Raw genomic sequence first — 24,232 nt, 5'->3', positions numbered from 1 at the left:
ATGCAAGTAGATAATGACTAGTTGCCAGCCTGTACCTCTGCTATGTGGCTTCCCAAGGAGCGGTCAGTACCTGACTTGTTTTACCTCCCTCCTGCAGATGACTTCGGACATGATGTTTCGCCGTCTGGATACAATACCCCGCGTGGTTCTGGCGGTGTCTGCTCGGCATCCCAAGAGATCAGGTATGTTGGTTTCCGGCTGTACAGTCGAGTCCTGGGTATCGGAGGTAGTGCAAAAAATTTGTAAAAGAGAAGAGCTTCTATTTGTTAGATGGCAAGGCACTTGATTTTGTCCATAAATACTGAGAGTAGGTCCTGAGATATGGGAATCAAACCATACACATTTCGAAGTGTATACTCACTCCTTCATCAGTGGTCATCTGTTCCACCATTCCTTACCTACTCTTATAGATCGTTAATAGGGTTGAGCGAACCCGAATATTTCAGTAAAAGTTCGGGTTCGGTGTTCTGCGCTTTCTTGGAGCTTTTTGAAAGGCTGCAGAGCAGCCAATCAACACGCGTTTAACTGTGTGCCCTTAGAAGCCATCACAGCCATGCCTACTAATGGCATGGCTGTGATTGGCCAGTGTAGGATGTGACCCAGCCTCTATATAAGCTGGAGTCACGTAGCGCTGCACGTCACTCTGCTGTTACTAGTGTAGGGAGAGGATGCGGCTGGTGATTTCAGGGAGAGAATAGGACTGAATCTTTGTTCAAAACGTGAATCTAACTCAGTGATCTACATACATTTTGTTGTGTGGGTGCAGGGCACAATTTTTTTTATCCTGCCCTGAGCCCAATGACCGAAAAAAAAATAACTTTTATAAGTCAGTTAGGTGGGCGGTGGCGGCGGCCATTTTATGCAAGCTCAGTGCACCAGCACTGCATCTGAGCTTTTATGACATTGAAATCCAAGCTTGAAAAACAGTACTAATAATCTGGTTGTAAAAAAAATCACCCTTTTTTTGCAATATACAACATCTGGTGCATTTGCAGGATTAGTCAGTGTGAAATTTAAGCTAGAAATACAGCCCTAATTTTCTGGGTTTTTAAAAACACACTTTTTGCCAAAATACACAATTTTTCTGGCTGTGCAGCATCAAGATGGTTGAAATTCCAGGGTTATATACTGCTGTCATATTCAGTTATTAATCAAATACCCATTTTTGGCACAAATCTTTAATTGCAGCCTAGTGTGGGTCAGGGCGTGTGAGATACACCCTTTATATACTGGGGTTATATTCAGATAATTGAAATACAGCCATTTTGGGCACAAATCTTTAATTGCGGCCTAGTGTGGGTCAGGGCGTGTGCGATACACCCTTTAAATATTTGGGTTATATTCAGATAATTGAAATACAGCCATTTTGGGCACAAATCTTTAATTGCGGCCTAGTGTGGGTCAGGGCGTGTGAGATACACCCTTTATATATTTGGGTTATATTCAGTTATTTGAAATACAGCCATTTTGGGCATAAATCTTTAATTGCGGCCTAGTGCGGGTCAGGGCGTGTGAGATACACCTTTTAAATATTTGGGTTATATTCAGTTATTTTAAATACAGCCATTTTTGGCACAAATCTTTAATTGCGGCCTAGTGTGGGTCAAGGCATGTGAGATACATCCTGTATAGACAGGGGTTATTTTCTTCTATTAATAAAACACCCTTTTATGAGCAAAATACACAAATCTTGCGCCCTTGCAGCATCAGGACTTTTGAAATTCCAGGGTTATATTCAGTTATTAAACAAATACCCATTTTTGGCAGAAATCTTTAATTGCAGCCTAGCGTGGGTCAGGGCGTGTGAGATACACCCTTTAAATACAGGGGTTCTATTTAGGTATTTGAAATACAGCCATTTAGGGCACAAAACTTTAATTGCGGCCTAGTGTGGGTCAGGGCGTGTGAGATACACCCTTTAAATACAGGGGTTCTATTCAGTTATTTGAAATACAGCCATTTTGGGCACAAATCTTTAATTGCGGCCTAGTGTGGGTCAGGGCGTGTGAGATACACCCTTTATATATTTGGGTTATATTCAGGTATTTGAAATACAGCCATTTTGGGCATAAAACTTTAATTGCGGCCTAGTGTGGGTCAGGGCGTGTGAGATACACCCTTTATATACAGGGGTTTTATTATTTAATTGAAGCCTAGTCTGGTTTAGGGCATGTGAGATACACCCTGTACATGCTGTCGTTCTATTCTACTATTAATTAAACACCCATTTAGGGCAAGATTCTAAATTAGAGTAATATGAGGAGAGCGTCAAATAAGGGACGTGGCCTGGGTCGTGGTGCTGCTGGTGGAGCTCCTGTTGCAGGGAGAGGACGTGGTCGATCTGTGCCAGCTACATGCACAAGTGAAACACCTTCCTCAGGTGCAAGTAGGCGACAGAACCTGCAGCGGTATTTGGTCAGGCCTAATGCGGCTCTACAAATGGTGAGGCCTGAACAAGTACAGGTGATAGTAGATTGGGTTGCTGACAGTGGCTCCAGTTCCTTCACATTGTCTCCTACCCAGTCTCCTGCTGAAAGATCAGAGTTGGCACCTGCAGCCCATGTTCATCAGTCTTTCACCTCACCCCCTTGCAAATCAGCCAAGCAGTCTTAGCCCCAAGTAATGCAGCTGTCTCTTCTGCTTTTTGATGACTCTGTTAGCAGGGTTTCCCAGGGCCATCCACCTATCCCTGCCCCAGAAGTGGAAGAGATTGAGTGCACCTATGCCCAACCACTAATCTTTCAGGATGAGTACATGGGAGGACCATCGCAGCACGTCTCGGATGATGACGAAACACAGGTGCCAACTGCAGGTACTTTCGAAAGTGTGCAGACCGACAATGAGGGCAGGGCTGAAGACTGAGTGGAAGATGATGTGGAGCACAATAAGGTCCTCGACCCCACATGGAATCAAGGTCATGCGAGTGACCTATGTAGTTAGGAGGAAGAGGCGGTGGTCGCACAGAGCCACCAGCACAGCAGAAGAGGGAGCAGGGTGCAAAAGCGGAGCGGATGTCCTTTAGACAGTACGCCTGCTACTGCCCACCGCAGCAAGGGACCGAGCACACCAAAGTCAGCTCCAAGGAGTTCCCTGGCATGGCAGTTCTTCAGACAATTTGCTGACGACAAGACATGAGTGGTTTTCACGCTGTGCAATCAGAGCCTGAAGCGAGGCATAAACGTTCTCAACCTGAGCACAACCTGCATGACCAGGCATTTAAGTGCTAAGCACGAGCTGCAGTGGAGTAGATACCTCAAAAAGCAAGAAAGGTCTCTGTCTCCTCCTGCTTCCTCTTCTGCTGCAGTCTCAGCCTCTTCATCCACCTCTGGAGTGACAGTGCCACCTGCCACCCCGCAAACAGAGGATCTTCCAGCAACACCACCACCTGGTTCACCAAGCATCTCCACAATGTCCCACGGAAGCGTTCAGCTCTCCATCTCCCAAACATTGGAGAGGAAGAGGAAGTTCCCCCCCTACCCACCCGCGATCCCTAGCCCTGAATGCCAGCATTTCTAAATTACTGGCCTTTGAAATGCTGTCATTCCGTCTGGTGGAGACGGATAGTTTTAAAGGCCTTATGGCGGTGGCTGTCCCACAGTATGTCGTGCCCAGCCGCCACTACTTTTCCAGACGAGCCATCCCTTCCCTGCACAACCAAGTAGGGGACAAAATCAGGTGTGCACTGCGCAATGCCATCTGTGGCAAGGTGCACCTCACTACAGATACGTGGACCAGTAAGCACAGTCAGGGACGTTATATCTACCTAACAGCACACTGGGTAAATGCAGTAGTGGCTGGGCCTGAGGCGGATAGCAGTTTGGCGCATGTCCTTCGACCACCGAGGATTGCAGGGCGCTTCAGTTTGCCTCCTGTTGCTTCCTCCTCCTACTCTGCTTCCTCATCCATTACCAGCTCCTCATCCAGTCAGCGTAACACCTTCACCACCAACTTCAGCACAGCCAGGGGCAAACGACAGCAGGCAGCACTGGCCACCAATGTGTTAAATACAAGGGAGGGAGGGGGGGCCGGCCGCACTGGCCACCAATGTGTTAAATACAAGGGGGGGGGCCGGCCGCACTGGCCACCAATGTGTTAAATACAAGGGAGGGAGGGGGGCCGGCCGCACTGGCCACCAATGTGTTAAATACAAGGGAGGGAGGGGGGGCCGTCCGCACTGGCCAACAATGTGTTAAATACAAGGGGGGGGGGCGGCCGCACTGGCCAACAATGTGTTAAATACAAGGGAGGGAGGGGGGCCGGCCGCACTGGCCACCAATGTGTTAAATACAAGGGAGGGAGGGGGGGCCGGCCGCACTGGCCAACAATGTGTTAAATACAAGGGGGGGGGGGCGGACGCACTGGCCACCAATGTGTTAAATACAAGGGAGGGAGGGAGGGGGGGCCGGCCGCACTGGCCACCAATGTGTTAAATACAAGGGAGGGAGGGGGGGCTGGCCGCACTGGCCACCAATGAGTTAAATACAGGGGAGGGAGGGGTAGCCGCACTGGCCACCAATGAGTTAAATACAAGGGGGGGGGGGGCGGCCGCACTGGCCACCAATGTGTTAAATACAAGGGAGGGAGGGAGGGGGGGCCGGCCGCACTGGCCACCAATGTGTTAAATACAAGGGAGGGAGGGGGGGCCGGCCGCACTGGCCAACAATGTGTTAAATACAAGGGAGGGAGGGGGGCTGGCCGCACTGGCCACCAATGAGTTAAATACAGGGGAGGGAGGGGGAGCCGCACTGGCCACCAATGAGTTAAATACGGGGGGGGGAGGGAGGGGGGGGGTGTGCCCCCTGCTGCCTGGCAGCACCAGCCAGGCAGCAAGGGGCTGTCATGTACACAGTTCTTTTAGTATATTCTAACCTGAAGCGTCCCCATCACCATGGGAACGCCTCTGTGTTAGAATATACTGTCGGATCTGAGTTTCACAATCTAACTCAAATCCGATGGTATATTCTAACATAGAGGTGCTCCCATGGTGATGGAAGTTAAAATATACCATCGGATTGGAGAAAACTCAGATCCGATGGTATAAAAGGGACTCCTGACTTTACATCGAAAGTCAATGGGGGACGGATCCGTTTGCAATTGCACCATATTGTGTCAACGTCAAACGGATCCGTCCCCATTGACTTGCATTGTAAGTCAGGACGGATCAGTTTGGCTCCGCACGGCCAGGCGGACACCAAAACGACTTTTTTTTCATGTCCGTTGATCCTCCAAAAATCAAGGAAGACCCACGGAAGAAAAAATGGTCACAGATCACGGAACAACGGAAATCCGTTTTGCGGACCGCAAAAAAAACCGGTCGTGTGCATGAGGCCTAAATTTGCACGTATTTAATTTTATGTCATTTCACTACTTTGTCAGTTACATTTTCGGGTGAAATTCACCAATTTTTGGGTGTGATGTACCACTGCTATACCTATTAGGCCTCATGCACACGACCGTATTTTTTTGCGGTCCGCAAAACGGGGTTCCGTTTTTCCGTGATCCGTGACCGTTTTTTCGTCCGTGGGTCTTCCTTGATTTTTGGAGGATCAACGGACATGAAAAAAAAGTCGTTTTGGTGTCCGCCTGGCCGTGCGGAGCCAAACGGATCCGTCCTGAATTACAATGCAAGTCAATGGGGACGGATCCGTTTGACAATGACACAATATGGTGCAATTTCAAACGGATCCGTCCCCCATTGACTTTCAATGTAAAGTCAGGAGTTAATATACCATCGGATCGGAGTTTTCTCCAATCCGATGGTATATTTTAACTTGAAGCGTCCCCATCACCATGGGAACGCCTCTATGTTAGAATATACCGTCGGATTTGAGTTACATCGTGAAACTCAAATCCGACAGTATATTCTAACACAGAGGCGTTCCCATGGTGATGGCGACGCTTCAGGTTAGAATATACTAAAAGAACTGTGTACATGACTGCCCCCTGCTGCCTGGCAGGTGCTGCCAGGCAGCAGGGGGCAGCCACCCCCCCTGTAGTTAACACATTGGTGGCCAGTGTGGCCGGCCCCCCCCCTCCCTCCCCTGTAGTTAACTCATTGGTGGCCAGTGCGGCCGACCCCCCCCTCCCCTGTAGTTAACTCATTGGTGGCCAGTGGGCCCCCCCCTCCCCTGTAGTTAACTCATTGGTGGCCAGTGCGGCCGGCCCCCCTCCCTCCCCTGTAGTTAACTCGTTGGTGGCCAGTGGGCCTTCTCCCCTTCCTCCCCCTCCTAATTAAAATCTCCCCCCTATCATTGGTGGCAGCGGAGTGTACCGATCGGAGTCCCAGTTTAATCGCTGGGGCTCCGATCGGTAACCATGGCAACCAGGACGCTACTGCAGTCCCGGTTGCCATGGTTACTTAGCAATTTGTAGAACCATTATACTTACCTGCGAGCTGCGATGTCTGCGATGTCTGCGTCTGGCCGGGAGCTCCTCCTACTGGTAAGTGACAGGTCATGTCACTTACCAGTAGGAGGAGCTCCCGGCCGGATGCAGACATCGCAGACATCGCAGTTCGCAGGTAAGTATAATGGTTCTACAAATTGCTAAGTAACCATGGCACCTGGGAGTGCAGTAGCGTCCTGGTTGCCATGGTTACCGATCGGAGCCCCAGCGATTAAACTGGGACTCCGATCGGTACACTCCGCTGCCACCAATGATAGGGGGGAGATTTTAATTAGGAGGGGGAGGGAGGGGAGAAGGCCCACTGGCCACCAACGAGTTAACTACAGGGGAGGGAGGGGGGGCCCACTGGCCACCAACAAGTTAACTACAGGGGAGGGAGGGGGGCCCACTGGCCACCAATGAGTTAACTACAGGGGAGGGAGGGGGGGGTCGGCCGCACTGGCCACCAATGAGTTAACTACAGGGGAGGGAGGGGGGGGGCGGCCGCACTGGCCACCAATGAGTTAACTACAGGGGAGGGAGGGGGGCCCACTGGCCACCAATGAGTTAACTACAGGGGAGGGAGGGGGGCCCACTGGCCACCAATGAGTTAACTACAGGGGAGGGAGGGGGGGGCCGGCCACACTGGCCACCAATGTGTTAACTACAGGGGGGGTGGCTGCCCCCTGCTGCCTGGCAGCACCTGCCAGGCAGCAGGGGGCAGTCATGTACACAGTTCTTTTAGTATATTCTAACCTGAAGCGTCCCCATCACCATGGGAACGCCTCTGTGTTAGAATATACTGTCGGTTCTGAGTTTTCACGAAGTGAAAACTCAGCTATGAAAAAGCTTTTATGCAGACGGATCTTCGGATCCCTCTGTATAAAAACTAACCTATGGCCACGGATCACGGACACGGATGCCAATCTTGTGTGCATCCGTGTTCTTTCACGGACCCATTGACTTGAATGGGTCCGTGAACCGATGTCCGTCAAAAAAATAGGACAGGTCTTATTTTTTTGACGGACAGGATACACGGATCACAGTCTCAGCTGCAAAACGGTGCATTTTCCGATTTTTCCATGGACCCATTGAAAGTCAATGGGTCCGCGAAAAAAAACGGAAAATGGCACAACGGCCACGGGTGCACACAACGGTCGTGTGCAGGAGGCCTTAGACCGATAAAAAAAAAATCTAAATTTGTCAGTTACATTTTCGGTTGAAATTCAACAATTTTTGGGTGTGATGTACCACTGCTATACCTAGTAGACAGGTAAAAAAAATTATATAATTTGTCAGTTACATTTTCTGGTGAAATCAAAAGTTGATAGAGAAGATATCCAAATGGATGGTGGATGTCACTGGGGCACCTCTACATAGGTGACAGGAACATGAATAAAAAAAAATCGTCAATTACATTGTCAGGTGATATTTTTTAAATTTTGCCAGATAGAAACCCCTGCTCTGCATAGTTGACAGGGAATAAAATGGAAGAAATTCTTCATTAATTGATGCTCGACACATCCTTTCATTCAATGCTTAAACTTTAAAAAGTTGTCCCACTTTTACGCTTTAATACTTTGTCCCATATTTCCGCTCTATAATTTTAAATTTGAAAAAATGAATCCTCCCTTGGATGTGGCCTCTCTTTTTCACGCTCCCTCTCCGGCCTGGAACCCTGATTCCCCGACACCCATGATCACCATGGTAGGCGCATAAAAGAACATCGAAAGTTGATAGAGCAGATATCAAATTGGATAGTGAACATCACAGGGACGTGCGTCATGGTGGGGCAGTAAGTATGCACACGCGTACACGAACTGACTGACGGGGGTCAGCCCCTGCAACTTCTGGGTCTCCAAATTGGGCACATGGCCTGAGCTTGCCCTTTACCTCTTGGAGGTGCTGGCCTGCCCTGCAGCCAGTGTATTGTCTGAACGTGTGTTTAGCACGACTGGAGGGGGTTATCACAGGTTATATTTCCCAATGTTTTGGGGTGTACCCTAATTTAAAAAAATATAAAAAAATTTAAAACAAAAAAGCAGTGTAGGCTACCTCCTCCTCCACCGCCGCTTCCACCTACACCGCCACATCCACCGCCTCCTCAACCTCCTACTCCATATGGACCTCGTCCTCCTAGATCAAGATTATTAGTTTTTATTTTTACGTATTTTATGTTATTTAAAGTCATTTCCCTATCCACATTTGTTTGCAGAGCGCTTGCCATGCTCCTAACCACATTTTGATGCCATTTGCAGCCCTCTAGCCCTTTCCATGACATTTTTACAGCCATTTTAGTGCTCAAAAGTTTGGGTCCCCATTGACTTCAATGGGGTTCGGAGTCAAGTTCGGGTCAAGTTCGGGTCCTGAACTCGAACTTTTTTCTGAAGTTCAGTCGAACCCGAACATCCAGGTGTCCGTTCAACTCTAATCGTTAATTAATCACCTGGAGCCATGGGTGTTTGCAATGTCCATCCTGGATCACCTCTTGTTTCCCTGAATAACTTCATTATTGTCCATATTATACAGTTACTTAAAAAATCCTCTATAGGGGATGTAGTTCGCAATGGATGGCAGCCTCATGCAAAAAAAACGCACCTGCGGTTTTGGCGCATTTTGGATGTGTTTTCTATGCGTTTTCCTGTTTTTGGATTACTGGTTTCATATTTTTGCTTGCCAATACAATATTTCCCCAGACTATTTATTTTTCTCAAGTGAGATGGCCAATTGGAGAAATCTTTGTGTTTTCATTTGTTGCTTGTAATATAAATATTCCAATCTTATATAGATAATTTGGTGTGCAATATATAATATATATATAAAATATATAAAAATAAAAATATGGCTGTAAAAATATACATGTATGTATACAAATATATAAAATCAATAAATGGATTCTTAAGATTACATTCATAATATCAAGTTATCATACCCAGCTACCCAGTGTTTTGTTACAGTGATCACCTATATGCTGGTTTAATTAAATTGAACAACCCCACAAAAAATAAAATTCCAACTGTGTGGAGATAGAATAAACGGAAATGGATGCTTGAGGCCTGACGCATACTATTACATTATCACTCACCGGTAATTTGTTGTGCTACCAAGTGTTTTTGGTGTAGTGATCACCTATATGCTGGTTTACTTAAATTGAACAAGTCCCCAAAAAACATAAAATTTCAACCGTGTGGACATACAATACATGAAAACGGATGATTGAGGCCCGATGTTTAATTTCATGTTATCACTCACAGGTTAAATCGGTGCACTACCCAGTATATTGTTGTAGTGATCACCTACATGCTGGTTTAATTAAATTGAACAAGTCCCAAAACAAAATGAAATTGCAACTGTGTGTAATCTGGATATACAGGGTGGGCCATTTATATGGATACACCTTAATAAAATGGGAATGGTTGGTGATATTAACTTCCTGTTTGTGGCACATTAGTATATGTGAGGGGGGAAACTTTTCAAGATGGGTAATGACCATGGCGGCCATTTTGAAGTCGGCCATTTTGAATCCAACTTTTGTTTTTTCAATAGGAAGAGGGTCATTTGACACATCAAACTTATTGGTATTTTCACAAGAAAAACAATGGTGTGCTTGGTTTTAACGTAACTTTATTCTTTCATGAGTATAAAACTGAGTCTACTTTTACAGCGCCTACCAGTAGCCATTTGGCTCCAGGAGAAGTATATAGTGGGCTCAGCATGCATGTTGGTACTTGCATCCCTGGATCCGATGAAAGCTGTCACGGCACCGGACGGGGTTAAAAGCAGAGTGTGCCTGGCGTGCATGCTGTACCTGCGCTCCCTGGACTTTGTGTGGCTATCATGGCCCATAAACAGGTAGGAACTAGTGTTAGGGACCACTCATAGAGGCGACCTTGACGTGGTGAGTGGCTTATTACGCTTTGGCCAAAATGTACACCAATGCCTCATTCAACATCCAGCATAGAGGCAGGGCAGAGTGCTGGTTGCAGAGTGCTATTGCATTTGTGTTTTTGAGCTTTCATATTCTGTTACCCAAAAAAAAATTTTGGGCAATATACAACATCTGGATTAGTGAGTGTGCAATTTAAACTAGAAATACAGCCATCATTTTCTGGGTTTTTAAAAACACATTTTGTTGCCAGATTCCACTATTTTTCTGGCCTTGCAGCATCAGCACGTGTGAAATTCCGGGGTTATATACTGCTATCAAATTCAGTTATTAAACAAACACCCGTTTGGGCAAAAAAAATTTAGTTGGCAGCTGCAGATGTCATTGTGAGATACCGCCTTAACATACTGTCTTTCTATTCAGTTATTTGAAATAAAGCCATTTTGGGCACAATACTTTGATAGCGTCCTAGTGTGGATCAGAGCGTGTGATATACACCCTTTAAATACAGGGGTTCTATTCAGGTATTTGAAATACAGCCATTTAGGGCAAACTAATTTAATTGTGGCCTAGTGTGGATCAGGGCGTGTGAGATACACCATGTATATACAGGGGTTCTATTTAGGTATTTGAAATAGAGTCATTTTGGGCAAACAAAATTAAAAGTAGGCCTAGTCTGGTTCAGGGCGTGTGAGATACACCCTTTAACCCCTTAAGGACTCAGCCCTATTTCACCTTAAGGACTTGGCAATTTTTTGCAAATCTGACCAGTGTCACTTTAAGTGCTGGTAACTTTAAAACGCTTTGAGTTACCCAGGCCGTTCTGAGATAGTTTTTTCGTCACATATTTTACTTCATGACACTGCTAAAATTGGGTCAAAAAATGAAATTTTTTTTGCATAAAAAAATACCATATTTACCAAAAATTTTGAAAAATTTGCAAATTTCTAAGTTTCAGTTTCTCTACTTCTGTAATACATAGTAATACCCCCAAAAATTGTGATGACTTTACATTCCCCATATGTCTACTTCCTGTTTGTGGCATTTTGGGAATGATATTTTATTTTTTGGGGATGTTACAAGGCTTAGAAGCAAATTTTGTAGTTTTTCAGAAATCTTCAAAATCCCACTTTTTAGGGACCAGTTCAGGTTTGAAGTCACTTTGTGAGGCTTACATAATAGAAACCACCCAAAAATGGGTTTTTTACAAACTTTTTTAACCCTTTAGGTCTTCCACAAGACTTCATGGCAAATGGACATAAATTTTAAGAATTTTGATTTTTAGAAAATTTTTCCAATATAATAATTTTTTCGTGGAAGAAAACAAGGGTTAACTGCCAAATAAAACTCAAAATGGGTTGCCCTGATTCTGTAGTTTGCAGAAACACCACATATGTGGTCGTAAACTACTGTTTGGCCAAACGGGAGGACATAGAAGGAGGGGAACACCATATGGGTTTTGCAAGGCAGATTTTGCAGGACTGGTTTTGTTTATTTCATGTCCCATTTGAAGCCCCCCGTTGCACCCCTAGAATAGAAATTTCAAAAAAGTGACTCCATATAAGAAAGTACACCCCTCAAGGTATTCAAAACTGGGTTTACAAACTTTGTTAACCCTTTAGGTGTTCCACAAGAGTTAATGGCAGATGGAGAAACAATTTTGAAATTAAAATTTTTGGGGAAAATTTTCCAATTTAACCCATTTTTTCCAGCAATAAAGTAAGGGTTAACAGCCAAACAAAACTCAATATGGGTTGCTCTGGTTCTGTAGTTTGCAAAAGCACCCCATATGTGGTCGTAAACTACTGTTTGGCCAAACGGGAGCACATAGAAAGAGGGGAACGCCATATAGGTTTTGGAAGGCAGATTTTGCTGGACTGGTTTTGTTTATACCATGTCCCATTTGAAGCCCCCCGTTGCACCCCTAGAAAAGAAATTTCAAAAAAGTGACTCCATCTAAGAAAGTACACCCCTCAAGGTATTCAAAACTGGGTTTACAAACTTTGTTAACCCTTTAGGTGTTCCACAAGAGTTAATGGCAAATGGAGAAACAATTTAGAAATTTCTATTTTTTGGAAAATGTTCCATTTTAACCCTTACTTTATTACTGAAAAAAATTGGTTAACAGCCAAACAAAACTCAAAATGGGTTGCCCTGATTCAGTAGTTTGCAGAAACACCCCATATGTGGTCGTAAACTACTATTTGGCTAAACGGCAGGACATAGAAGAAGGGGAACGCCATATGGTTTTTGGAAGGCAGATTTTGCTGGACTGGTTTATTTACACCATGTACCCTTTCAAGCCACCTGATGCACCCCTAGAGTAGAAACTCCATAAAAGTGACCCCATCTAGGAAACTACGGGATAAGGTGGTTATTGTTTTGGGACTATTTTAAGGGTAAATATGATTTTTGGTTGCTCTATATTACACTTTTTTGAGGCAAGGTAACAAAAAATTTTAATTCTAAAATTGTTTCTACATTCGCTATTTAGTTTTGTGGAACACCTAAAGGGTTAACAAAGTTTGTAAAGTAACTTTTGAATACCTTGAGGGGTGTAGTTTCTTAGATGGGGTCACTTTTTCGGAGTTTCTAGTCTAGGCTACATCAGGGGGGGCTTCTAATTGGACATGGTGTCAAAAACAACTGTCCATCAAAATCTGCCTTCCAGAAACCATATGGAGTTCCCTTCGTTCTATGCCCTACCGTGTGGCTATATAGCCATTTACGACCACATATGGGGTGTTTCTGCAAACTACTGAATCAGGGCCATAAATATTGAGTTTTGTTTGGCTGTTAACCCTTGCTTTATTATGGAAAAAACGGATTCAAATGGAAATTTTGCCCAAACATTTGTGTTTTGGCACCGTTTTTATTTTATATTTTTAACGCTGTTCATCCGAGGGGTTTGGTCAAATGTTATTTTTATAGGGCAGATTCTTACGAACGCGGCGATACCTAATATGTCTACATTTTAGAATTTATTTAGATTTTACACTACATTATCATTTTTGGAAACCCCAAAAATTATTTTAGTATCTCCATAGCCTAGGAGCTAAATTTTTTTTTTTTAGTTGGGCGACTATCTAATATAGGGGCTCATTTTTTGCGGGATGAGATGGTGGTTTTATTGGCACTAATTGGGGGTGCATATGACATTTTGTTCGCTTGCTATTACACTGTTTCTGATGTTAGGTGACAAAAAAATGGCTTTTTTACACGTTTTTTTTATTTTTTTAACGCTGTTCATCCAGGGGGGTTGGGTTAAATGTTATTTTTATAGAGACTATTTTTACGGACGCGGCGATGCCCAATATGTATGGCTCTCAGACTTTAGAGACACTAAGCAGGCATCCTAAAACTGCGGCCCTCCAGATGTTGTAAAACTACAATTCCCACCATGCCCTGCTGATGGCTGTAGGTTGTCTGGGCATGCTGGGAGTTATAGTTTTACAACATCTGGAGGGGAAGGGGGGGTCTGGGGTCTGAAAGATGGAACAAAGAAAGTTTAGATAAAAGTTAAAAAAAAATTCGAACTAACTTTTTTCTTCTGTCCCTGCCTAAAGGTGCCTCTCCCTCACTTACCCTAACCTACCTGGAGGGCGATGGGTGCAGGAGGGTGATGGATGCCGATTAGGGGGACACAGGAGCTGGTGCTGGACGGTGCTGCAGAACAGGACAGGAACAGAACAGGAAGAGGAGGGGAGAGAGGAGCGCAGGAAGTTTGAATCTCGCGCCTCTCTCCCCTGCACCAATCAGCACCCTGGACCCTGGACAGCAGCGTTCAGCACCAGGGCCAGCACCGCCTCTTCAAATCTTCGGACTGCAATTGGTGGTGTATAATCACGCCACCGATCGCAGTCTTTTTCCGAGACCCGAATGGACCGGAAACACAGCAAACCGCAGGTCTGAATTGACCTGCGGTTTTCTGCGATCGCCGATACGGGGGGGGGGGTCAAATGACCCCACCCCCTGCGTTGTTACAGGATGCCGGCTGTAAGATTTCAGCCGGCATCCCGTTCCGATTAACCCCCGCAGCGCCGGAATAGCGATTTAAAGTTAGGACGTACCGGTACGCCCTGAGTCCTTAAGGACTCAGGAAATAGGGCGTACCGGTACGCCCTGCGTCCTTAAGGGGTTAAATACAGGGGTTTGATTCTTTTATTAATAAAACACCTTTTTTTGTGCAAAATACACAATTTTTCAGGCCTTGCAGGATCAGCACGTTTGAAATTCCAGGGTTATATACTGCTGTCATATTCAGTTATTAAACAAACACCCGTTTGGGGAAAAAAAAAAAGTTTATTTTGCAGCCTTTGCTGCATATGTGATTGTGAGATACAGCCTTTACATAGTGTGGTTCTATTCAGGTATTTGAAATACCGCTATTTGGTGAACAAATCTTTAATTGAGGCCTAGTGTGGGTCAGGCCGTGTGAGATACACCCTGTATACACAGGGCTTATATTCTTCTTCTTATATTCTTCTTCTATTAATAAAACACCCTTTTTGGGGCAAAAATACACAATTGTTGCGCCCTTACATCATCAAGACGTTTGAAATTCCCATTAAATACAGTGGTTTTATTCAGGTATTTGAAATACAGCCATTTTTAGCAAACAAATTTAATTGAGGCCTAGTCTGGTTCAGGGCGTGTGAGATACACCCTTTAAATACAAGGGTTTTATTCAGGTATTTGAAATACAGCCATTTTTGGCAAACAAATTTAATTGAGGCCACGTCTGGTTCAGGGGCGTGTGAGATACACCGTTTAAATACAGTGGTCTTATTCAGGTATTTGAAATACAGCCATTTTTGGCAAACAAATTTAATTGAGGCCTAGTCTGGTTCAGGGCGTGTGAGATACACCCTTTAAATACAAGGGTTTTATTCAGGTATTTGAAATACAGCCATTTTTGGCAAACAAATTTAATTGAGGCCACGTCTGGTTCAGGGGCGTGTGAGATACACCCTTTAAATACAGTGGTCTTATTCAGGTATTTGAAATACAGCCATTTTTGGCAAACAAATTTAATTGAGGCCTAGTCTGGTTCAGGGCGTGTGAGATACACCCTGTACATACTGTCGTTCTATTCTACTATTAATTAAACACCCATTTAGGGCAAGATCCTAAATTAGAGAAATATGAGGAGAGCATCAAATAAGGGACGTGGACCAGGTCGTGGTGCTGCTGGTGGAGCTCCTGTTGCAGGGAGAGGACGTGGTCGATCGGTGCCAGCTACACGCACAAATAAAACCCCTTCCTCAGGTGCGAGTAGGCGACAGAGCCTGCAGCGGAATTTGGTCGGGCCTAATGCGGCTCTACGAATGGTGAGGCCTGAACAATTTCAGACGATAGTAAATTGGGTTGCTGACAGTGGCTCCAGTTCCTTCACATTGTCTTCCACCCAGTCTCATGCTGAAAGACCACAGTTGGCACCTGCAGTCGATGTCCATCAGTCTTTCACCTCACCCCCTTGCAAATCAGCCAAGCAGTCTTAGCCCCAAGTCATGCAGCAGTCTCTTCTGCTTTTTGATGACTCTGTTAGCAGGATTTCCCAGGGCCATCCACCTATCCCTGCCCCAGAAGTGGAAGAGATTGAGTGCACCGATGCCCAACCACTTATCTTTCAAGATGAGTACATGGGAGGACCATCGCAGCACGTCTCAGATGATGACAAAACACAGGTGCCAACTGCTGTGGCTTTCAAAAGTGTGCAGACCGACAAGGAGGGCAGGGGTGAAGACTGAGTGGAAGATGATGAGGAGGACGATGAGGTCCTCGACCCCACATGGAATCAAGGTCATGCGAGTGACCTATGTAGTTCATAGGAAGAGGCGGTGGTCACACAGAGCCACCAGCACAGCAGAAGAGGAAGCAGGGTGCAAAAGCGGAGCGGACGTCCTCTAGACAGTACGCCTGCTACTGCCCACCGCAGCAAGGGACCGAGCACACCAAAGCCAGCTCCAAGGAGATTCCTGGCGTGGCAGTTCTTTTGACAATGTGCTGACGACAAGACACAAGTGGTTTGCACGCTGTGCAATCAGAGCCTGAAGCGAGTCATAAGCGTTCTCAACCTGAGCACAACCTGCATGACTAGGCATTTAAGTGCAAAGCACGAGCTGCAGTGGAGTAGACACCTCAAAAACCAAGAAAGGTCTCTGGCTCCTCCTGCTTCCTCTTATGTAGCAGTCTCGGCCTCTTCATCCACCTCTGGAGTGACAGTGCCACCTGTCACCCTGCAAACAGAGGATCTTCCAGCAACACCACCACCTGGGTCACCAAGCATCTCCACAATGTCCCACGGAAGCGTTCAGCTCTCCATCTCCCAAACGCTGGAGTGTAAGAGGAAGTGCCCCCCTACCTACCCGCGATCACTAGCCCTGAATGCCAGCATTTCTAAATTACTGGCCTTCGAAATGCTGTCATTCCGTCTGGTGGAGATGGATAGTTTTAAAGGCCTTATGGCGGTGGCTGTCCCACAGTACGTCGTGCCCAGCCGCCACTACTTTTACAGGCGAGCCATCCCTTCCCTGAACAACCAAGTAGGGGACAAAATCAGGTGTGCACTGCCAAACGCCATCTGTGGCAAGGTGCACCTCACTACGGATACGTGGACCAGTAAGCACGGTCAGGGACGCTATATCTCCCTAACAGCACACTGGGAAAATGCAGTTGCGGCTGGGCCTGAGGCGGATAGCAGTTTGGCGCATGTCCTTTCACCACCGAGGATTGCAGGGTGCTTAAGTTTGCCTCCTGTTTCTTCCTCATCCTCTTCCAGCTCCTCATCCGGTCAGCGTAACACCTTCACCACCAACTTCAGCACAGCCAGGGGTAATCAATAGCAGGCAGTTTTAAAACTTATCTGTTTTGGGGACAAACCCCACACCACGCAGGAGCTGTGGATGGGCCTTGAACAACAGACCAATGAGTGGTTGGTGCCAGTGAGCCTCAAGCCTGGCCTGGTAGTGTGCGATAATGGGTGAAATCTCGTAGCAGCTTTGGGACTAGCTGGTTTGACGCACATCCCTTGCCTGGCGAATGTGCTAAATTTGGTGGTGCAGAGATTCCTTAAAAATTACCCTAATATGTCAGAGCTGCTGCATAAAGTGCGGGCCGGCTGTGCGTGCTTTCGGCGTTCTCACCCTGCTGCTACTCGCCTGTCAGCGCTGCTGCGTAACTTCAGCCTTTCCGCTCGCCGCCTCATATGCGACGTGCCCACAAGGTGGAACTCCACCTTGCACATGCTGGCCAGACTGTGCGAGCAGCAGCAGGCGATAGTGGAATTTCAGCTGCAGCACGCACAGGTGAGTCGCTCGGCGGAACAGCACCACTTCACCACCAATGACTGGGCCTCCATGCGAGACCTGTGTTCCTTGTTGCGCTGTTTCGAGTACTCCACCAACATGGCCAGTGCCGACAGACCAGCTCATGGCCATCACTGGTGCGTGGCTGGGGGGATACAGAGGACACAGACGATACACCTCCCACAGAGGACAGATTTTCGTTGCCCCTGGGCAGCCTGGCACACATGAGCGATTACATGCTGCAGTGTTTCCGCAACGACCGCCGAGTTGCCCTCATTCTAACTTGTGCTGATTACTGGGTGGCCACGCTACTGGATTCCCGTTACGTACCGTCCTTAATGACTGAAATGTGGGAAAGCTATGTCAGCATGCCTGTCAGGAATGTAGTAGGGAAGAACACCAAAAGACAACAAGAAGGAAGGGAAAAGACACTAGGCCTCACCGCTAGGGAAGGAAAAGGGTCACCACCTATAAAACCCTGCTCCTGGCCCTAACTCCTATCCGTATGGGCACCTCCCGATGGTAGAGAGGCCCATACACAGGAACCTAGAAATCCCTGGTGGCCCTCGGATGCCCTAATGGTAATGACAGGGCAGAGACAACCCGCTCCTTCCCTGGTGAAGGAACCAGCGTCTCGCTGAGGCCTAGCAAACAACAAAGGTGGGGGGGAATACAAAATACAACAAGCGGAACACTTAACTTCTGAGGCTGATGGATGATGGATGAACAGGACTTCATCTAGAACCACACTCCAGCTCCTCCAAAAACCAAATTAAGCTATCCAGAGCAAGGAGTGATGGGTAAAGTCAGACTAAATAGGGGGAGGTAAAGGTCACATGATCCATACCTGAAAAGGAGGTGTGGACATACAATCAACACACAGACAAAGTGAAACCAAAACCAAAAGAGGCTGTCAGATCACTAATGTGCAGATAATCTTTCAGACCTTCTAAAGCCTGTCACCGGTGTGACAACGCCACAACAACCAGCACCACCAGCTGATATGGAACGTCTTAGCAGGAGGCAGCATTTCACCAACATGGTGGAGCAGTATGTGTGCACACGCCTACACATACTGAATGATGGGTCTGCCCCTTCAACTTCTGGGTCTCCAAATTGGGCACATGGCCTGAGCTTGCCCTTTACGCCTTGGAGGTGCTGGCCTGCCCTGCAGCCAGTGTATTATCTGAACATGTGTTTAGCACGGCAGGGGGCGTCATCACAGACAAGCGCAGCCGCCTGTCCACAGCCAATGTGGACAAGCTCACGTTCATTAAAATGAACCAGGCATGGATCCCACAGGACTTGTCCGTACCTTGTGCAGAATAGACATGTATACCGGCACTAACCAGCCATTGTTATACTGCAGCGCAATTGCTCATTGTTGTATTTTGGATATTTCACACTTTTTTGCAGTGTACCCTAATTTAAAAAAATTAAATTAAAACCAAAATCCTGTGTTGGCTACCTTGTCTTCCACCTACACCGCTACGTCCACCGCCTCCTCAAACTCCTACTCCATATGGAACTCCACCTCATAAATCAAATTTTATTTTTATTTGTACGTATTTTATGTCATTTCACTACTTTGCCAGTTACATTTTCGGGTGAAATTCACCAATTTTTGGGTGTGAAGTACCACTGCTATACCTAGTAGACCGATAAAAAAAAAATCTAAATTTGTCAGTTACATTTTCGGTTGAAATTCAACAATTTTTGGGTGTGATGTACCACTGCTATACGACTGCAGGGGGTTATCACAGGTTATATTTCCCAATGTTTTGGGGTGTACCCTAATTTAAAAAAATATAAATAAATTTAAAATCAAAAAGCAGTGTAGGCTACCTCCTCCTCCTTCACCGCCGCTTCCACCTACACCGCCACATCCACCACCTCCTCAACCTCCTACTCCATATGGACCTCGTCCTCCTAGATCAAGATTATTATTTTTTATTTTTATGTATTTTATGTTATTTAAAGTTATTTCCCTATCCACATTTGTTTGCAGAGCACTTGATGCTATTTTGATGCCATTTGCAGCCCTCTAGCCCTTTCCATGACATTTTTAAAGCCATTTTAGTGCTCAAAAGTTCGGGTCACCATTGACTTCAATCAGGTTCGGGGTCAAGTTCAAGTCCCGAACTCAAACTTTTTTCCAAAGTTCGGCCGAACCTGTCGAACCCGAACATCCAGGTGTCCGCTCAACTCTAATGAAAACGCTTCAATTTTGTCTCCATTTATTGTCAATGGGGACAAAACTGATCTGAATGAAACAAAATGCACCAAAATGCATTCTGTTCCGTTTGGTTGCACTCCCATGGCTGACAGAATAATGCTGCAAGCAGCGTTTTTCTGTCCACGATGTGGTGCCCCCCCCCCCCCATTGTCTTTTAATTTTAGTTCATGATGGATCTGTCATGGCTATATAAGACATCATACAACCAGTTCATAATGGATGCATGCGGTTGTATTATTGTAACGGAAGCGTTTTTGCAGATCCATGATGGATCCGCAAAACCGCTAGTGTGAAAGTAGCCTAAGATCATTTTTCTGGCATACACTGTAAGACCCAACCACCTTATTCACAGCTCATCACAGAATTATATATTGCTCGTTCTGGTAGGGCACCTCCCTACCTGCTGCAGAACGGATTGGCTCATACAAGCTGTCTGTTGGCCTGGGAGCCAATGAGGGCAAGCCCTTCCCCCCCCCCCCCACCCTTCTTCTCAGGGTCATGCAAGATCCCTTCTTCTTCCTCTGAAACAAACCTGAAAATATACGGGTTTGTCTGCCATCTGAAAAATTGCACAGTTCGGACTGAACACGGTTCGACTCGAGGTGGTTTGCTCATCTCTACCTACATCCACAATGTATTTATAAATGCTTAAGATAGGCATAATAATTTTAAATGGCACTCTGCTTGCTTGAAAGATATTCAATATAAAATACAGCATAAAACCCAAATTCCAGTTAAAGCTTCACCAGCAAAACATATATTCAGATATATGCAAAATATGATATACACTGTACAAAACACACATTTTAGAGAACATGCTTTCATTGCCATTTCTGTTAATTGTCTATTGCAATTCCAATGTCAGAAAGTTCACCCTACCTGTATCTATACATTCACTTACAATTGTAATATCTAGTCATTCATAATCTTTGATTGTTCCGTTAGATCACAAATCTAAGTTAACAATAGTAATACAGACAGAGCAGTTCTAACCTTCAGTGTGATATCCCATTACAACGTGGTCTAACGTGACAAAAGTCATTAAAAACCACTGAAAATGTCAATTAAAAGCTTATTGCCATTATTTACTTAACTCGTTAGGGGTCAAGATGACCATTGCTACATCTGTATGTTAAATATAAGTTTTACTGTAATCAGTATTTGTGGTTAATACAAGAGCAGAACAATCTGGCATCAAATAGGAAAAATCCGGATCAGTAGTAATAGCACTTTACCTATAATTCATATTAATTGCATAAGTTATTGTATACATAATATATACTAAAAGTAGAGAGAACCCCAAATTAAGCAGTACTTTCCAGCTCCTGCAAAAGCAACTGTCAGGGCATACTGGGAGTTGTAGTTTTGCAACAGCATTAGTCACAAGTTTGAGATCAATTCACTACATTTCAACAGAAAAACAAGCTATATCCATAAGTAGTTTTAATTTACTTACAAGTATATGGAGAAATTCCAGTTCAATCAAGTTTCAGGTTTCAGACAGTTCTTGCAAGTTTTACAGAAGATGATCTTATTTAAATGAAGGTAGAGATTTCTCCTCCCCCAGTGCTTTGCATAAAACTCCCCTTAGACATAAAAAGGAACAGATGGAACTTCATGGAGCTTTCTGTTGTGTGTTCTGCACAAACATGCAATTATCATGTATTAATTCATTGCTCAGTGTATATTGTATTGTATAAGTCTATTTTTTCTATTGTGCAGTATGCTGCAGCAAGATAATGTCTAAAATTACAAAATGTGTAGGAATTTGCAAATGTGTTAAATGAATTGCCGATGCACTCCTCAAAATTGAAATTGCAACACGAAGAAGGAAAAGTCATGGAATTATAGAAATCACAGTATCAATAGACCACTTAATGATGTACAAATATAAAATATGAAAATAAAATATTCAAAACATCTCGATTTATTGTGTATGCCTTGGCATGCTACTGTATCAATGAGGTTATTAATGGTTGTTTGACAAATGCTCTGCAACGCTGAATGCATTTGGGTATGCAAATCATCAAGATCCACTACAGGCAGCTACCTTGTGATTCCCGACCAATGCCTAGAGATCCTGCTGGCCATGGTAGCATGTTTAGGTCACACAGGCTGCTGTGGTAAAAGTAGGTGGTCAGCAACACCATCCGATAAGAACTATATACCACAGTGCAGCAGCCACTTTCTGCCCTCTTCCTCCAGTCTTCTCTAATTAAGATATGGAGCAGGGGGTTTAGGAGCTGCACAATAGTTGAATTCAGAATGCATGTGTGGTCACTGGTACATGAATTTCTTATTCTCACAGGGTTAATAACTGTTGAGAGCTCATTATGTACCTGATCAGTGGCAGAGAGGAGGGCTTGGGTGGCCCCCTGGGGCTTCGGCCCACTGGGAAATTTCCCTGTAAGGTCTATGGCCAATCCGCCCCTGGCCTCAGCCCACCCAACCCAAACCTAATCAGGCCCAAGGGTGCATGCCAGAGGCAGCAGGTCTGTATGAATTATTTGACCACTGCTACATTCCATAACATTATCATCTCTTTTAAGGCTACTTTCATACTAGCGTTCGGGTGTCCGCTTGTGAGCTCCGTTTGAAGGGGCTCACAAGCGGCCCCGAACGCATCCGTACTGCCCTAATGCATTCTGAGTGGACGCAGATCCGGTCAGAATGCATCAGTCTGGCAGCGTTCAGCCTCCGCTCCGCAAGCGGACACCTGAACGCTGCTTGCAGCGTTCGGGTGTCCGCCTGGCCGTGCGGAGGCAAGCGGATTCGTCCAGACTTACAATGTAAGTCAATGGGGACGGATCCGTTTGAAGATGACACAATAGGGCTCAATCTTCAAACGGATCCGTCCCCCATTGACTTTCAATGTAAAGTCTGGACGGATCCGTCTGAACTACTTTCACACTTAGAATTTTTTTTAAACTATAATGCAGACGGATCCGTTCTGAACGGATCCAAACGTCTGCATTATAGGAGCGGATCCGTCTGAGCAGACATCAGATGGACCCGCTCTGAACGCAAGTGTGAAAGTAGCCTAAATTAGATTTCCATAAGAGAGTGCAGCGGTCAATTAATCTATGCAGACCTGCTGCCTCTGGCATGCACCCTTGAGCCTGATTAGATTTGGGTTGAGTGGGCTGAGGCCCCAGTTTTTACTACCGTAGATTAAGAATTAAAAAGGTTTTTGTTTTTCGTTTTTAGCGTTCCATTCAGGCTCCGTTGCATGGACTCCATAAGACCTCTGAAAAAGCAGAAGATACTTTAAGTACTGTAAGTTCTGAGGGCCTCAATGGATCTTACTTGTTTTCCCAGTCCATCTCATAGACAATCAGATTGAATTTTGGGAATTTGAAGACTGATTTAACACTTTGAACTCATAGTTGTGTTCCTCAAACCATTCCTTAACATTTTTTGGCAATGTGGCTGCAAATCCATTGTTACGACCAGTGGGTGGAACCCACTAGTCAAACCAAAGAGTGTGGATTCTCTGTGTCAACCAAGGAATGGCAGCCACTAACCCCCAGGGTGTTATTCAGCACTCTCACTGGAGACAGGACAGAATACAGCAAGAGAAAAACTGAACCACTACCTACAGAATTAGCTAATCTAGTTGAAAGCTGACTCACAGTCAGACAACAGATAATGCTCAATTAGCTCAAGTTGCAGTAAGAACCGCAGTTAGTGTGAACTGAGTCCAATATCTGACATGGTGGTGATAGGTGGTATTGCCAGATAATCGCCAAATGCAAAGGCTTAGTTGGTTTGCTAGTTCAAGCTACTGTAAAATGGCTTGGAAGGCCAATCCCACTCTAGCAACTCTAAATGGATAGGTGAAATACAACCTGCTCATTAATGCTTGCTTAGAGAAACTATTGGGGGAAGGGGGGTTAAAAACAAAAGTTTGCAACCCAATTCTGATACCTTTATACTACTCCTCAATTGCTTCCCTCTAATGTCACAGTTATGTAGGCAGTCACCTCATTGCAACAATTTATGAGAAAACACTAGACTCCCACAAATCCTAGCACTCTGCATCTTGGCCCTCAATAATAATAAAAAAAAATCCTCCTTTCTTTGTCCATGACTGTATACATAGCTATGGTGCCTTTTAATAAAAGAATGCAGACAGGAGTGGTTTCATAGTCATTTTGACGCCTGGCTGCTAAAATTTTGAATGATCCAAAAAGTATCATCTGTGTGCAATATAAAACTTCAAATCTGTATTTATAGGAATTTTTACTAAAAAGCAAGCTCTCTTTTGCCTGGGCATGCTATCTTACTCATAATCCCAAAAAATCAACAAGAAAAAAATTCTACCTTCATTACATCCTCTCATTGAGAGCACTAGGTCTCTCAGTAGGAGACTAAAGAGTATATGTAGATGATTTGTCGTAGCTCCTTCTCCAATGGGTA

General features: G+C 45.2%; 1 protein-coding gene across 2 annotated transcripts in view; it reads right to left on the bottom strand.

Annotated features, from left to right (window-relative positions):
• The window catches only part of LOC121001130 (collagen alpha-6(VI) chain-like), a 353,819-nt gene extending 332,449 nt beyond the window's left edge, over positions 1-21,370 (bottom strand). For both annotated transcript variants that reach the window (XM_040432059.1, XM_040432060.1), the window contains exon 1: positions 21,270-21,370. The gene's annotated coding sequence lies outside the window, so the exon portion shown is untranslated. The remainder of the gene's footprint in view (positions 1-21,269) is intronic.
• Positions 21,371-24,232: the final 2,862 nt, after the last annotated feature.

The sequence above is a fragment of the Bufo bufo genome, chromosome 5, assembly GCF_905171765.1.
Source record: "Bufo bufo chromosome 5, aBufBuf1.1, whole genome shotgun sequence".
Classification (NCBI taxonomy): Eukaryota; Metazoa; Chordata; class Amphibia; order Anura; family Bufonidae; genus Bufo; species Bufo bufo.
Note: the sequence above shows the minus strand (reverse complement) of the source record. Positions and strands in the feature narration are given on the sequence as shown.